This window comes from Panicum virgatum, chromosome 6N (assembly GCF_016808335.1).
Source record: "Panicum virgatum strain AP13 chromosome 6N, P.virgatum_v5, whole genome shotgun sequence".
Lineage (NCBI taxonomy): Eukaryota > Viridiplantae > Streptophyta > Magnoliopsida > Poales > Poaceae > Panicum > Panicum virgatum.
In genome coordinates this window covers 42,512,535-42,526,687 of record NC_053150.1, presented here as the reverse complement: position 1 = coordinate 42,526,687, position 14,153 = coordinate 42,512,535, and the positions used below count along the sequence as shown (strand labels likewise).

The following is a 14,153-nucleotide window of genomic DNA, read 5'->3' as shown; positions in this document are numbered from 1 at the left end:
TTCAAATCAAATCTGAATTCAACTCCTATGCACTCAACCAAATAAAACTTATGCACCAGCATGAATGCACAAACATATTGAACCTATATTAAATTTTAATTACTTGTGAAAGAAATTAATTTAAATACAAGGCTAAGCATATAAAACCTTAGAAAATTAAATAAAGCCAATTAAATTTATTATTAAATGCTAAAATTTAGATTAGGGTGTTACAGGCGATGACACCTTCTTTCGCCACACCTTCTTGGGTGTGGGTTGCGCTTCGACCTTTACTTCCTGTGATGCCAGAAATTTCTTACGCTGGATTCGATGTTTGGCATTCTTCTGATTATGAAGCTTGATTTGCTTCGCTTCCTCTTGAAGTCGTAGCTCCTCCTGAATCCGTAGATTCTCCACGAACGCAATGAGGGCTTCAATATTTGGAAGCAATGGTTTCTTTGTCTCTTTCTCGGATTTCTTCTTCCTTCGGACCTCTTTGACTTGGTTGCATTGTTCGACCTTCTGTTTGAAGGCGAACTTCTCCTGCTGGCCATTGATGTTGAGCTGGATCTCTCCTGCTCCGACATCAATGTGGGCGTTTGCTGTGCTCAAGAACGGCCTGCCCAAGATGAGCGGCGTCTTGGTGTCGACTTCCACGTCGAGCACGACAAAGTCGACGGGAATAAAGAAATTCCGGATTTTCACCGGGATGTTCTCTGCTATTCCCGCGGGGTAGCGGACCGTTTGATCCGCTAGTTGCAAACACATGGCAGTTGGGGCAAGTGCATGATGGTTGAGTTTGTCGTAAACTACCTTTGGCATGACACTGATGCTTGCTCCCAAGTCGCAGAGGGCGTTGGAGAAATGTTGAGCCCTGATCGAGCAAGTAATGGTGGGGCATCCTGGGTCTTTCTTCTTCACCAGGAGAGGATCGAGTATAGCAGCGCTACACTCTTCCGTTAACTACACGACCTCAGTGGTGGGCAGCGTCTGCTTGTTTCCAAGAATATCTTTGATATACTTGGTGTACGTGGGTACCTGCATAGCGTCAAGAAGTGGTATATTAACATATAACTTCTTGATTACCTCGACGAACTTGCCGAATTGTTCGTCGGCCACTGGCTTCCTTATCCGCTCCGGAAATGGTAAGGCAGTTGTGTCGTGATAGTCCCGTCAAGTTCTCGGGGGTTCCTCGGGGTCTTCTTGTGTAGCAGGTCTGTTGGAGTCGACGGCCTCCTCCTTCTCTTCGTCTTCAACTTCGGTACTGCTAGCGGTTACGGTCTTCCGCTACTTTCCTGCATCCTTAGAGAAAGGTGGCTCTTGCGTGGACTTACCACCACGCGTGGTCACCGCACTAACATTTTCCTAGGCAGTTTCCCCGCATTAGTGTTAGGGCATAAGGATGCAAGCTGAGCTACTTGAGTTTCTATCATCTTGTTAAAGCTCAGTTGATTCTTGATAACAGAATTAAATCCCTCTAGTTGTGCAGCCATAGATTCTAAGATCTTATCATTAGCAAGGAATTTCCTACTAATGTTATCGTTAATTGTTTTTGGTCGTACACTAGGTCTTTTAATGTGGGCTGAAAACTGTTATTGAAATTCGTACCTTGTTGTTGACTGAAGGGGAGGTTGGGCTTGGAGTTCCAACCCTGCTGAGGACGGAATCCCGAGTTGGGATTGTTGTTTCTCCCAATGATGTTTGTGTCCTCTTGAGTTAGTGGGCACGAAGTGCCTGAGTGCCCAGTATCGCCACATGTTTCGCAAGTCATACGAGACTCCAAAACTTGGTTAACCTCCTGATGCGGAGATTCCAGCTTCTTCATCAGAAGTTCCAATTTGGCAGCTAACATGTCGACTGTGTCGATCTGATGTACCTCTACGAGAGTGAGGGAGTAGTTCAGGAGAAGTGCCGGGGTGTCGGCATTCTACCCCAGCTTGTACATCTACGGATGCTGCTACATTCTTCGGGTTTTAGTAAGTATTCGTGGTTCATATCTCTAGTATTTTACTTGGTATAGTAGAGGCTAGTAGTGCTTGTAGTTGAGTGAGATCAGTTCTCTTACTCGCGGGTTTGTCACTCTGTATTCATGCAGAGTGTTGTAGTTTGCTACGGGATATCATACGTAGTTAGACTACAGTAGTAATCAGTAGCATAGGCGTGGTGTTTAGGCTAAGGGTTATTCTTCGTTTGCCTTATATCCCACGGTTTAGTAGAGGTAGGCCGTAGGTGGTGACAGCCCTATTGCTCCTTCGTAATCCTCCACGTTCGGATATAGCGTAGAGCAGTTGGCCGGAGTCGACTGGCAGACCAGTTGTAAGCCAGTGCCTGAAGCGAGTATTATGCCTGAGAGATCGACCTTTAACTCAGCAGTAGCACTATCTTAGGAACCCTCTCTACCCTTCTACCTATCTTGGTATGTCCTTGGACCGATTAGAATAGAAGAGAGTGCACACACGTTCCCTGTGGATTCGATAACCCTGAGAATACTCTGAGGTGAAAGCTACAACGGTATCCGTGCACTTGCAGATTTATTCGTGATGCTAAAATACCCAACAATATCCCCCATACTTATTTTTTGTACTTGCATTGTTATTCAAGACAGACAAAAAGGCATACAAAATTCTACCAGTTTGAAAATTTGGAAAGTGCAAACTTTCACTTAGCAGGGGAGCCTTTCTTAACTCTATGCTTCTTAGGATGACACAAGGTGGGGTAATCTACTAAGTTAATAACATCTAACTCTTCATGTGAATTGAAAGGTTCAAGGAAAAACTTACCATTGCCTTAAAAATCTTACCATTGTTAGTTCGAAGTGTGATTGCTCCATTTGAAAATGTGTCGACGACGGTATATGGTCCTATCCATTTACTGTGTAGCTTCCCTGCCTGAAGAGTTTGACCCTGGAGTTGAATAACAACACCTTGTCACCAACCTTGAGTTCCTTTGGCTTGATCCTTTCATTGTGCCATCTTTGTGTCCTTTCTTTATATATCTTGACACTATGGTAGGCTTTTTTTTCCACTCCTCCAATTCGTCCGACTGAATTTTTCTATTCTGGCTAGATGGATCTAGGTCCATGTTCCACTTCCGAATGGACCAGTTGTCTTTCTGCTCCAACTCGACTAGCAAGTGACATGTCTTACCATAGACTAGTTGGTAAGGCGTCATACCGATGGGAGTTTTATATGTTGTCCTGTAAGCCCATAGTGCATCAGGTAGCTTATTCTTCCAACCTTTTCCCATCTCATTGACCGTCTTCTGCAGAATGTTCTTGGTCTGCTTGCTTGATGTTTCTTCTTGCCTACTAGTCTGGTGGTTGTACGAAGTTGTGATATTGTGCCTTGCGCCAAGCTCTCGAAGAATGTTTTGCAAAGTCTTATGAGATCCTCCATCACTTATGACCATCCTTGGTATTCTGAAACAAGGAAAAATAATCTCGTGGAACATCTTGAGGGCATGATTGACATCTGCAACTCTGCATGGCAACGCTTTTACCCACTTGGAGACGTAATCCACAACAACGAGGATGTACTCGCAGTCATATGATCTTGGGAATGGCCCCATGAAGTCAATACCCCATACATCAAATATATTGACTGGGAAGTTGTAGGCAAGGGGCATCTTATTGCGAGATGTAATGTCGCCCTGCATTTGGCACTTTCGACACCTCCGAATGAATTCCTTGGCATCTTCATACATGGTTGGCCAGAAGAATCCACTCTGCCAAATTTTTGCCTGAGTGGAGAATACTCCAACGTCGCCTCCATATGCAGTCGTGTGACAATGTTTTATGATTTGCAATCCTTCTGCTGCTGGCACGCATCTCCTTAGTAGTCCATCAGAACATACCCTATACAGGTTTGGATTGTCCCATAGGTGACATCGGCTATCATGGATGAGCTTCCTTTTATCCGCTCGGGGTGGTATATAACCTGAAACCATGAAATTCACAATGTCTGCATACCATGGGGTTGAGTCTATTACCTTGAGCAGCATGTCGTCGCGTAGGAAATCATTGATGGGGGGTTCCTGCATGTTAGTGATTTTCATACGCAACAGATGATCTGCAACAGTATTCTCTACTCCCTTTTTATCTATTATTTCTAGGTCTATTCTTTGAGTAAAAGAATCCATCGCAACAAGCGAGGTTTAGCATCTTTCTTGTTGAGCAAGTATTTCAATGCCTCATGATCAGTATAAACAATAACCTTTGCTCCGACCAAGTAAGATCTAAATTTATCTATAGCAAAGACAACAGCTAGGAGCTCTTTTTCAGTGGTTGCATAATTCAAATGAGCTCCTGTTAATGACTTGCTAGCATAAGCAATGCCATAATGCTTTTTTATCTTTGGTTTGGCCTAGGACCGCACCAACAGAAAAATCACTAGCATCACACATAATTTCAAAAGGCAGGTTCCAATCAGGGGGTTGAATGATTGGAGCCGAGATAAGTGTTTTTTAAGGATGTTAAAAGCATTTAAGCACTCATCGGCGAACTCAAAGGGTGCCTCCTTAGCTAGAAGGTTTGCGAGGGGTCTAGCAATTAGAGAGAAGTCCTTAACGAAGCGCATGTGAAACCCTGCATGGCCTAAGAAGCTTCGGACACCCTTAATGTTCAGGTTAGCTATTCTATGACTTCGATATTGGCTCTATCCACCTCTATTCCTCTCTCGGACACAAGATGTCCAAGAGTGATGCCTTCTCGGACCATGAAGTGACACTTTTCCCAATTTAACACCAGGTCCTTCTCTTGGCACCTTTGCAAGACCTTGTCTAAATTCTCAAGACACTGATTGAATGTATTCCCATAGATGGCAAAGTCATCCATGAAAATTTCCATTGTTTCCTCGATCATGTTTGAGAAGATAGACATCATGCACCTTTGGAAGGATGCAGGAGCGTTGCACAACCCGAAAGGCATTCTACCATAGGCATAGGTTCTATATGGGCATGTGAACATGGTCTTGCTTTGATCATCGGGGTGGATGGGAATTTGATGAGAGCCGAAATACCCATCAAGGAAACAAAAAAAGGAGTGCTTCGCCAACCGTTCCAACATTTCATCAATGAAGGGCAGTGGGAAGTTGTCCTTTCTTGTTGCTGAGTTAAGTTTCCGGTAGTCAATACACATTCTCCACCCAGTGACGATTCATTGTGGGATGAGATCATTTTTCGTGTTCTTAGCGACCGTCGTTCCTCCCTTCTTCAGCACAACTTGGATAGGGCTTACCCACTCAGTATGGGGTACAGGATAAATAATTCCGGCGTGTAAGAGCTTCAAGGCCTCTTTCTTGACGACCTCTCTCATCTCATGGTTAAGCCTACACTGAGGCTCCCTGGAAGGTGTGCTAGATGGTTCTATAGGGATGCGATGAGTGCAGAGGTTTGGGCTAATTCCTTTAAGGTCTTGGAGTGATTAGCCAAAGACAGATCTATGCTTCTCTAAAATGGTGATCAGTTTGGTTGTCTCCTCATCAGATAGTTTGTCGCTAATGATGACGGGGGACTCTGGATCATCATTCAAGAAGGCATATCAAAGGCCAGAAGGTAGAGGTTTCAGCTTGATGGGTGTATGTGTTGGCTTTTCATGAATGGGTGGTGTTAGAGTATCTTCTGAGTCGGCCTCTTCCTGGACGAAAAGTTTATCATCTATTTCTAAGGACGTCTCAGAGGGCTCAAAAGGAAAAATAGCAAACACTTCCTCGATCAGCTCTTCTTGGGGTACTTTTCAGCCTTTGAATTCATTGGTATGGAATAGGCTTTTCCCCCAAGGGTTATGTCAAGTGTTCCTAGAGTAAGTACATCTAAGAACATCTTCTCGATGGGTTGCCCAATTAAAATGTCGAAGTCATGGACTTCAAAGATATGAAAGTTTAGGGCAACTCCAACATCATTATGCCATACCAGCACATTTTGCACAACCCCGAACCCTTCAATGATAGATCGTGGCCCGTTTCTTAGGGTTCTAGTGGTTGGGGCAAACGGTTCACCTTCTAGATTGGTAAGTGCAAAAGAGGTGGACATGATATTTGTCCCGACCGTGGGGTTGTATAAAGCTGAGACCAAAGTCCGTTGAATAGAGCATTGTATGGACGAAGAGAGGGCCCCAATCTGAATTGCTTCAGAAGAAAGTTCCCCTTCTTGTAACCATTCGTTGCTCATGATTGAGGTTATTCCTCGAACAGTCTCTTTAAGGAAATCCTTATCGAGAGGTTCGAAAGGTTGGACTAAAGGTCTCTTGCGCTGGTGGTACTACGAGGTGTTTCCAAAATCTTGAACTATATTATCCTCGAAGTCAGAGGAGGACTCTAGATGTTGAATTTCTTCTTCCTCATGAGTCAATGGTTTGGGGGAAGACTCGGAAGTTGTGTCTAGTTGATCTATCAACAGTGGTGCGGACTCAACCTGCGGGACTTCCTCTATGACTGATGAATCATCTACTAGAAGGCCTCTTGTGAAGAAGGTGTTCTCTAAGATACGATCTAAGAGGGCTTCTCCTTCGGATGTGGTTTTGTGCATAAAAGAACCTCCAACAGTGGTGTCCAAAAACAGGGCAGTTTCCTTGTTAAGCCCCAACCAGAAGTGTTGTAACAACGCGTGGTTGGGTATAGACAAGTCAGGTCCAGTTCGTGCTAGACGTAAAAATCTGTCCCATGCTGCACCTATGGCCTCCTTCTCTAGGTGTTGAAAATTGAGAATTTCTGCTCGTAGGGAGGCAATATGAGAAATAGGGAAGAATGCAACGCAGAATCTCTCCCGCAATTGTTCCCAATCTCCATTTACCGTCCCTCTCTTGTGGGTGTAGCATTGCTCCGCTCTCTCCCTAAGGGAGAAAGGGAACAATTTCCACCTCAAGGTTTCATATGCCATGCCAGCAAGTACTAGGCATGAACACAACTTCTCAAATTCTCGCAGGTGATGGGTAAGGGTTTTTGTCATCAAAACTAGAGAAGGGTTGTTCCCGAACCATGGCAATGAAGCCAGGCCGGAGCTCAAAGCTAGAAGCTGTGATGGGCTTGGATGATTGTGGCGGCTCTAAGAGCTCGGCCTTAGGAGCTGAGAATTTTCTAATGGAATCAGGCTCCATGGTGACTAAAGGTAGCGGGGGTGAAGGTAGAATAAAATTGAAAAGATAATGAAAGGTGTGTACAAGGATAACCTTTCGGGGTAGCAGGGGTAAAGGTAGAAGAAAAAGGTAAGAAGATACATAGGCAAACTATGTTCGAAGATAATTATAGCAACCATTCCCCGACAACGGCGCCAGAAATGCTTGTTGGTGTTTCTTAACTCTTATAGAATAATTCGCAAGCGCACAGAAATACCGTTGTAGCACTTCACCCGTGAGTATTCAGGGTATCGTATTTTCCACAGGGAACGGAGGTATAAATGTCTTCTAACTAGAATACCTTGATCAAGGGAAGAGATTTGTATAGGGAGTGTGTTTCAATCTAAAGATAAGATCTAAGATAAGTTCACCTTTGTGTGTGTAAGATAGATCTTCTTCTAATCTCTAATCTCTCTCTAATTGTCTTATAATCCTCTTCTAACCTCTCTTCTGATCACACTCCCTAATCTAATTCTATGAAACCCTCTACATCCCTTCTCCCCTTGCCAGGTGTATCTGAGTTGATCCAAAGCTAAATGATCTGAAGGAGGGGGGTCTGGGTCGCTTATATAGGCCTCCAAGGTCGGTTCCAGGCGTTTATTTATTGCATTGCGCACACAACCGCCTTTGGGAACCGACTAACAACCGCCTCGTAAAGTCGGTGCCCGATTGGGCTCAGTGGTGGGCCGGCCAGCCCAAGGGATTGGTCGGTCCCCTACTGGGGCCTTTCTGGCCCATCTTCGGCGGGTGGACTCCTTTTGGGGGTTCTTGGCTCGGATATTGCTGTGACGCGCCAAGTTATGTCGGTTTTCCTTTGGTTTGCGGGCCTTTAGCTATCGTCTGGTTTTCTGCGGATTCCTGGAGAGGTATTTCTTGGGATCTTGAATGGGCATTCTCTCCATTTGTAGGTGTGGTCTCCTGAAATCAACAATTCACCAAAACTTGTGGAAATAATTAGTCATAAGCTCCTATCACTAAGTTTGGTGGTTGTTTCCGGTAAATGTTTACGGTTAATATGGTAGTTAAGGACCGTTAACAACAACATTGTCAGTGGTGGGAACGGTGTATTCACGAAGAGACTTCTCAGGCATAGCCATTTGGATCGGTGCTTTGGAAACTGTTTCTTCTTCTTCTTGTGGAACGGGAGCTGAAGGAATTACGGCTTTGCAAGCACGAGTTTTCCTTAAAAGCCTTTCAGGATCTATGTTGAAGTTTTCCAGCAGAGAGAAACCAGTCATACACTATCTATTTTTTCACCAAAAATATGAAAGAAAACACAAGAGTGACGTTAGCCTATTGCACAGAGTAGTTGACTCACTCCTTGGATAATTTCGTATATGCATCTAGTGTTATAGCCTTTTAAACATGTTCCCCAGCAACGGTGCCATAAGTGCTTGTTGACACTTCTTAACACCATCTCTAAATTACTCATGGGCACCATCAGGCATAAGACTTAGAAATAATACTAAGAAGCAATCATGGTATGATATAACTTGCTAAAAATATAACGGCGACAAAAATATTTATCCGCAAGCGCATAGATACACCATTGTAGCATTACAACCGGGAGTAAACCAGGTTATCGTTATTTATTTTGTCCCATGGGAACAAGTAAAAACTTTAAGTCCTTCATCTACATAACTAATTATCCAACTCATAGATCATAGTCAACTCTACTTTGTGCAATAATAATGATAATAAGTTGTCACAAGATAATCATGGCTAACAAAGATAAGATAATTGATCAAGACTCGAATTAGAATAATCGCCTCATAAAATAATAAAGTAAAGCCTAAGATTGTCATTGGAGTAAGTGTAAAATGTCCTTACAACTAATCAAATAAGAAAAAGGTCAAGTCAATCATATGGTTAAACCATAGTTTAAAGCCTACTATAAAGGGAGAATACCCAGTCCAACTCCAAGGCCCCAAGTATTATCAAAACTTCTACTCCAAAGTCTAGCAGGGAGGATTGTGCAAAACTTATAAATAAGCCGAACGAACAAGTCTGTCACAACTTGTCGTCTACCTCGCAGATCTAGTAGATATTGGATATATCTGAAGGAAATCTTATATCCAGGCACCACGCCTGCATACCGGAAAACTATTCTAATCCCACCGGTGACTCCCACCCTACGGATGGTCAAGCTAAGGACTAGAATTAAGCATGAAGCACTCCAGAACATTATAATAGCATAGATGGCTAATCTAAGCATAGAGCAAATATGACTCATGAAATCATAAAGTATGAAGAAAGATACTATAAATATAGCACAAACTTCATATAACATCTCTGAGGAATTGATAAAGATCTGACAAAAATGATACAAAGCCATTACCCAAGATCATTGATGATCTTGAAGCACAACTTGATCAAGTTGATGAACAAGACTTGGCTCCTCTAATCTAGAACTAGAGTACAATGAGAGCTAGAGAGGTGGATCTGTCTGGGATGAATCAATAATCAATAATGATTTGGAACAGGGGTGTACCCATGCTTATATAGGCCTACTAGGTTAGTTCGGGGGTTCTAAATATGGTAGCTAGCATAACCGACCTAAGGAACCACCATACAACCGCCTTGAGAAAATTTGGCGCCTACGGTGCTCCTTGGGAGCCGGTCAGTCCATGGGCCCGATTGGCCCATGGGTGCCGCCTCTCGTCCACCACCTTTGCGTGGTGGGCTTAGGTGCAGGCCCATGTACTTCTATGTTGACGATCTCTTCTGTTGGTCTTATTTTGCAGGCCTTTCATCAACCTTGGGGCATTCCCTGAATGGAATATTCTTTATTCTTTTCCTTCTCCTTTTTCTCAATTATCACTCTGAGCTCCGTTATATCTTATAAAGACAAAATACAAGTGGAACCAAGTCATACTAAACAGATTATGATAGTAAAGTAGTATTTTTCTTGAGATGTTGACGGAAATATTTGGTACTTAAGGACTGTCAACAGTGGGCTATTGATGAAGACAAGAGTCCATTGTAGAAGCATTGTAGGACGAGCCAGTCGTCCATTCCATGATGAGGATAGGCTGAAATATATTGTTGGAGCCTCTCCGAAGCTTCAGGAATCGTCTTCCATCCTGTCTGCTAGAAACTAGAAATTTTACCTCTAAGGGCGTTAGTCTTACCCAGAGGGAAGTATTTGGCGAAGAATGCAGAGGCACATTTTGGCCATGTGTCAACAGCTTCTCGTCCCTTGTAGAACCATTGTTGCACCTTTCCCAGAAGAGAGAAAAGAAACAGACGGAGACAAATAGTATCTTGGGGTACGTTCTTGATGACTATGGTTGCATAAAGGTTGAGAAAACACTATAGATGTGCGTTGGCATCCTCATGTGGCAGTCCGCGGAAAGGACTTGCCTGCACCATATTAATAAGGCTGGTCTTTAGCTCGAATCCCACATTTCCAATATTTTCTTGTGGTCCAAGGATCACATTTTTAGTGGTGGGAACAGAATATTCACGAAGAGACTTCTCAGCCATTAAAATAGGTACTTTAGAGACCGGTTCTTCTTCCGGTGGAACGGGAGTTGAAGGAAATACGGTCTTGAGAGCACGAGCTTTCCTTAAAAGCCTTTCAGGATCTGCGCCAAAGTTTTCTGGCAGAGAGAAACCAGTCATGCACTACCCTGTTTTTCACCAAAAATAAGAGAAAAACATAAAGAGTAACATTAGCCTTTTATAATGAACAGTTGACTCACTCCTTGGATAATTTCGTAAATCAATCTAGTAATATAATTTTTTAAGTGTTCCCCGGCAACGGCGCCAGAAATTCTTGTTGATATTTCTTAGCATCGCCACTAAGTTACTCATGGGCGCACACAATACTTAGAAAATGACACTAGGAAGCAATCATGGTATGATAAAGCTTGCTAAGAATATTATTATGGCGACAAATATTTATCCGCAAGCGCACAGATATACCATTGTAGCATTTCAACCGGGAGTAAACCAGGTTATCGTTACTAATTTTTATCCCATGGGAACACTGCATAAATCATAAGACTTTCATCTACAAAACTAATTATCCAACTCATAGGTCATAGTCAACTGCTCATAATAATAGGGGTGAGTTGTCACAAGATAAAGATAAAGATAATGATAATCATAAGGTAGTGATAAAAGATAAACAAAAACAAAGCCACCTCATAAAAGCATAAACTAGAACTAAGATTGTCATCGGAGCAAGTCTAAAAGAATGTCCTTAGAACTTATCAAATTAGGAAGGGTCAAGTCAATCATACAGTTAAACCAAAGTTTAAAAGCCTATCATAAAGGGAGAATACTCAGTCCAACTCCATGGCCCAAGTATCTATAAAACTCCTACTCCAAAGTCTAGTAGGGAGGATTGCACAAAACTTATAAATAAGCCGGACAAACAAGTCTGTCACACCTATGTCTACCCCACAAATCTGGTAGAAATCGGATATATCTGAAGGAATTCTTATATCTAGGCACCACACCTGCATACCGAAAAACTGTTCTAATCCCACCGGTGACTCCCACCCTACGGATGGACAAGCTAAGGACTAGAATCAAGCATAAAGCACTCTAGAGCATTATAATAGCACAGATAGCTGATCTAGGCATAGAGTAGAAATAACTCATGAAAGCATAAGATATGAAGAAAGATACTATAAATATAGCACAAACTTCATATAGCATCTCTGAAGAATTGATGAAGATCTGACAAAAAGGATACAAAGTTATTACCCAAGATCAATGATGATCTTGAAGAACAACTTGATCAAGTTGATGAACTAGACTTGGCTCCTCTAATCCTAAAACTGGAGCTAATGAAAACTAGAAAGGTTTCTGGCTTGTCTGTTTTCTGATCCCAACTAGAATGAATGGAATAGGGGGGTCTGCCTCTGTTTATATAGGCCTCCAAGGTCGGTTCGAGGGGCCTCAAATATGGTAGTTAGCACCACCGACCTAAGGAACCGCCATACAACCGCCTTTGCATGGTGGGCTTTGGTGCAGGCCCATTTACTTTTATGCTGACGGTAGCTTCTGTTAGTCTTGTATTGCGTGCCTTTCTACCAACTTGGGCATTTCCAGGACAAAATATTCTTTATTTTTTTATGCACTTTTCTCTCAATTATCACCCTGAGTTTCTGAAATCATGCAAAGATAAAATACAAGTGGAATCAAGTCATACTAAACAAATTGTGATAGTAAAGTAGTATTTCCTTGAGATGTTGACGGGAATATTTAGCACTTAAGGACTGTCAACACGCTGTGAGCACGGGTTTTGAACATAACAGTTGGTTTTTGGAGCCTTCTCTATAAATAGCCAACCCACAACCGTGGAAGAGCTCTCTTGGCCATTTGACTCAGTTGAGAAACACTTTAGAGCTTCCCACACATTCTCTCTCACTGACTTTTCTTAGGGATTGCATTCTTTGTGAGAAAGAGAGAAACCTAGCACATTGCATCCATTGTTTATGCTTTGTGGCACTAGGGATTCTTCAAACAAGTGTCATTGACTTGTTACTTTTGGAGGTTTTCGCCTCCTAGATGGCTTGGAGGAGGGAAACCGTTGAGGCCTTCAAAGGTGATTGTGAAGGAGCCCCGGTTGTTGTTGTTGTGAGAAGTTCTTGTGCTTGCCTCGCCGGAGTGGTGAAAATCAACTCTAGTGGAAAGGGAGGTTTGGAGTGGTTCATTGATTCCATGTTGGCTTATACACCAAGTGGACTCTTGGTAGAGAAGCAATTGAAAGCTTTGAATCCACCTCAACATAGATTAGGGGTGACCGGCAAGTCATCGACACCACGGGAAAAATTCGTCTCTTATCTTCGGTTATTTTTATTGCTCATTTACTTTTAAGAAATTTACTTTGAGCAATTTCTTTACTAGAGATTGAATCATATCTTGTCACCCTAGGATTGCAAACCCATACATAGAGTAGAAATACTAAAAGTATGAGCTCTCTTGTGTTACTAATTAAATTTATTTAGTGTTATGTTTTTAGTTGAAACCGCTATTCACCTCCCCCCCTTTGGTCGGTATCCTCGATCGTACACTCGCCGCCACCCTCCCCGCCCTCATGCGGGCTTCCGGTGAAGTGCTCAGGCGGCGGCAAGGCGTGGTGCTAGAGATTATGGCGGCAGCGGCTAGGGTTTGGGAGTGCCGCCCCCTGGTGAGAGTGATGCGGGGGCTGGTTTGCTGGGACCTCGTCGCACAGGAATGCAGATGGCAAGGAAGCATGATAAACGTATAGATCCCTTTTCATTAGTGTTGAGCAATTGGACAGTGTTACCCAGACACTCACGTGCTACTCTCTAGATTACATGTTGATTATGCCAATTCCATAATGCGACTGTAAGGAAAATGACCCTAGGTCATTGTTTGTGATTTTGGTGATCGATTGACAACATAGCCATTGGGACTAATGATCTTGTCTAGATGAATATTTGAAGGTATTCTAGGTCCCAAGGATGTTTTGGAAGCCATCCAAATGCTCAACAAATCCAAATGATCAATATCCAAATGATAGTCAACGTCCAAATGATGGTCATCCAAATAGAAGCCATCCAAATTACACCAACAAGTGGAGTTAGTCATATTTTAGGGTGTCCAAAAGATGGCAATGGAGATAGAAGAAAAGACCCACGAAGAAGCAAAGAAGATTACAAGAAACGCAGAGGCACCGACTATTTCGTTGCTCTGTATAAATGTGGCAGAACCGCCCAAATTAAACCGGCTTAAGTGCGCTAATTATCATTTTAAGTATTAACCAAGCCACCGCGCACTTAAAACGGTGTAATCCGGTAGCCTGTTGGGTTAAGGATCGAAAACACTGGAAGTCTCGCACGAAGACGAGCACAGATGATTACGAACAGACTAAAGTTCTCAAAATTAAGTTTACCAAGCAAAGTATTACAATTAAGTTTAAAAAAAAGTTATCAGAGTTAAAGGTGCAACGGAAATTTAGAAAGGAAGTTCAGTTGGAAAAACCACGAGACCTACGAAGTCGGGAGGATGTCACATCGAGCCCACCGACGTGAATCTTGGTTAGCAACAACCAGCAGTAGTTACCTGAAAACAGGGTGACAACAAA

General features: G+C 42.8%; 1 non-coding gene across 1 annotated transcript; it reads left to right on the top strand.

Moving 5' to 3' along the window:
- The first annotated feature begins 10,100 nt into the window (after nt 1-10,100).
- Nucleotides 10,101-10,207, top strand: LOC120680378. The gene has a single exon (XR_005677644.1). It is a non-coding gene; the product is annotated as a small nucleolar RNA R71 (small nucleolar RNA).
- Nucleotides 10,208-14,153: the final 3,946 nt, after the last annotated feature.